The sequence below is a fragment of the Triturus cristatus genome, chromosome 10, assembly GCF_964204655.1.
Source record: "Triturus cristatus chromosome 10, aTriCri1.1, whole genome shotgun sequence".
In the NCBI taxonomy this organism is placed as follows: domain Eukaryota; kingdom Metazoa; phylum Chordata; class Amphibia; order Caudata; family Salamandridae; genus Triturus; species Triturus cristatus.
This window is the reverse complement of record NC_140593.1, coordinates 488,541,485-488,545,362: the sequence shown is the minus strand read 5'-3', so window position 1 is coordinate 488,545,362 and position 3,878 is coordinate 488,541,485.

The following is a 3,878-nucleotide window of genomic DNA, read 5'->3' as shown; positions in this document are numbered from 1 at the left end:
TATTTGTGTTGCAAGCTGTGCACAAGAGTCCTGCTAGACGTGTATGAGTCCAGTAGGTCTGCCTTGTCCCAGGTGGCTTAATTGGTGATGTGCGTCACAGGAAAGTCCGTCAACGTGGCTAGATTGTTGGATCAGTTGCTGATCCAGTGTGTGAGGTTGCAGGGTGTGGCGGTGGTGTTGGCTCCAGTGTCCCACACAGCATGTCTGTGTTGACATACATCAAGCATCTTTGGGGGATTGGTAGCGGGGTGTGTGGCAGTGTGTTGCCCGTCGGAGATGTGGATGCTAATGTGGATGGACCAATGATGGATGCTGGTATTGTTCTCATCCAGCAAGAAGTTCCTGGCCCACAGCCACATGTATCCTGTGGATGTGAGGGCATGCGTGACGATGGACGTGTTGATGGCTTAGCGGAATTGTGGATGTAGGGCTGGAGATCTGTAGATGAGTGTTACTCTGATGGTTTGCAGGGGGTTTGTGCCAAACCGGATTTGTGACCCTGGGTGCGTACATGGGAATAGATATCAATTCATCCTCCAGGATTGTTAGTGCCGTCCCTGCGGGTGGTCTTGTATCCTTCTGGGATGGCAATGAAGAAGTTGTGTGATGAGGATGCTTTCATCCAGGTCACTGTCATGAAGGTGATGTGTGGGCCTGTTGTGTTGAGGAGGTAACAGAGTCCAATGGCGTGCTGGTGGACGGAGCCGGTGTGGAGTAGGAGGGACATGACCTGGTTGGTGTGACAGGGCCTGGTAGGTGGGGCAGCGCTGTGTAGGCAGTTGGAGTAGCACACTCAGCATGCGAAGGTGTGGTGTGTGCGCTTAGGGTATGCCTGAGAGCAGGCGGTTGATTTTCGCTTGGACATTGCTTGGAGGGTGGCTGCAACATGAGACTATTGTGTGATGTGGGTCATGCAAGGACATGAGGGTCGTGCAATGTGCACGTTGCATGCGCTGACGGTCCTGCCTTTGGCACCACCTGGCCGCAACAGTGGCACAGACAAGCTGATGACAGACTAATGAATGGGTGGAGGGAGGAAGGGAGGAGCATCTTGGAGGCGTGTGGGTTGCACAATCGGGGAACTTGGTGGGCCCTTGCCGCAGGGCCCGCAGCAGCAGGCGGCATGTACTGGAAACTAGGCCAAAAGTAGCATACAAAGACAAGGATGTCAGAAAGGACAACTGCAACAGGTGCATGTAAAGGAAGGAGTGTCAGGTTACTCATGGCTCACCCAGAGAAAATGGATGAACAATCACCAAAGATGACTGACACAGGATCAGGAAACAGAAGGTCGAGCTGCGCACAGGAGACACACCCTCAGCAAGCGTTGACGGCCTGTTGGTGGAAGCAACCTGACCAAATACATACACAACCATGGACTTCATGCACAATAGAGATTATTATCCATGAAGAACTGCATGCATGTTGCCGAACTACACATACACACATATGCACAATCTTTGACAACTATGCCAGAGATGACGCATGCAAAGTGGCAAGAGTCCTGCATTGACAGAGATGACGCACTTCGGAGGGTGAGGAACACCTTTATTACTCAAGCTCACACTGAGGGAAATGCATCAATACGAACAGACTCACAGGTAATTTGACTGAACATGTGGGACCTACGCTGGACACCCCCTTCACAACACAGATGTAGTAAATCCAAATGAACTGGCACACAAGTTAAGGGGATGAGCCAAACACCTCCTGCTGCACATGGAGAGGCTGCAACTCCATTGAGCCCATCATGGGGATGTCCCACACTATGTCCACCCGTAGCATCCCGTATGTTTCAGAGGGAAGTTTTACACACATTGATGCCTTCATCAGAATCCAAAAACCATTACAGATGACTGTCACGAAGGGTGACTGTCAATTCATGGGAGTCATGCTACATGTTATGTGCCCCATGGTGAGTCAACATGTATGCATGGTAACACAACATGCACAGAAGCAGTCCCCACCAATTCCAAACACGTACCACCCCCAAAATGCCTTGTTGCAATCCTTACCCAAAATGAAAATTCCCCATGTCTGTGCATGGAACGCTGATTCAGCAGACGTTGCAATACTCATGACGAATAGCAGGAGGACAACAATGACACGAGCAGACAACATGCGCAAGAACCTGGGAATGACAGACACACAAGAAGTCAGCTAACAGATTTATCTCCACATACATGGTCATTTACTGAACAGGAAGAATGTTGGCCACATGCAAATTTAAAATAAAGTGTCCCTGCTAAAATGTGCAGAATGACATCATCACTCGAGTGACACATCAGAACACACATCTAAGTCACTTAGCATGCAGTCAGCTGGACCCACACATTGCAACACATGCCACTCAAGGCTACAAGCGTGCACACTCAGACCCAGTGACTCACCATTATGAGAAGAAGTTGCGTATGAGCTGACTCTGGATATCCTCCTCCTCCTCCTCCTCACTTGCCTCGTGACCAAGCCCTTCATCCTCCACGGGTGGATGTTCCTGCTCATCCTGCTCCAGGATGAGTGGCACTGCCTTCTCCACTGCCATGTTGTGCAGCATGCAGCACACAAGGAAGATTTTGCAGACCTTTGCCGGTGCATATGGGAGGGACCCGCCTGTCTTGTGAAGGCACCGAAATCGGCTCTTCAGGAGGCCAAACGTCCTCTCAATCACTCGCCTGGTCTGCCCGTGTGCATTGTTGTACCGGTGATCTGCAGCTGATCTTGGGTTGCGGAGAGGCGTCATCAGCCATGGCATGTTGGGATAGCCAGAGTCCCCTACATGGAAACATCATGTAAATAAGTGGGTCAGGAGATGCTGTAAGAGCCAGAGATACCGCAACACACAGGACACACAGAGTATACCCACCAACAAGACATGCTCGTTCGTTGTGCAGCCGCAGCATCATTTGTGGCACCCTGCTATGCCTCATGATGTAGGCATCGTGTGCTGACCCTGGAAAACGTGCACAGACATGGGAAATCAGCATGTTAGCAAGACACACCACAAGGGCATTTATAGAGTGGTAATGTTTACGGTTGCGATAGGCTACCTCCTGTGTCTGTGGTGGTGCCAAAGCCACATGTGTCCCATCAATGGACCCAATGACATGGGGCATCCCTCCCAGGGCATGGAAATCACCCTTGACACCTGTCAACTCCTCAGGAGTGGGAAAATGGATGAATTCATCAAGGTGCTCCAACATGGCTGCCAAAACATCACGCAGGACACGGCTGAACATTGTCTGGGACATGCCACCAACATCAGCTATGGTGAATTGAAACGTACCTGTGGCAAAAAAATGTAGGGCTGCCATCACCTTCATCTTGGGGGTCAGCACAGTGCGATACCTGTGTCGCGGTTGGAGGTGTGGTGCCTTCTTGGCGGTCAAGTCCTCAATCAACTGTTGAGTGAATCTGTAACGTCGGATGCAGGCACGTTCCCTAATGGCACCCAAGTCTGGCATTGGTTGGGGGACAGGCGGTGCCCTGCAGAAAATTGTGATGAATGACGAAAATTGAGAGCATAACAACATCAATGTCAATGAACAGAGCACATGCTCAACTGCTTCTACACATCTGCTAAATACAGGGTCTGGTGTGTGCAATACATCCAGGACACGTATGCTAGCTTGGTGATACTCCTACGAAAAGCCACCTACACCCGTTGATTGGCAAGTCTACATGACATGCCCTGAAACAAGCTGGGGGCCAGTCTGAGTGAACAGCCAGAGACATCACAGGAGTGACATACATCCACATATCTGCATTTATAGGATGTCATCTCATACAGACAGCTGACGGCAAGCTAGACGCACAGGTCACATGGAATGTCAAATGTACAGATCACACACATTGCGATGAAGGGGTACACGTGAAAACAG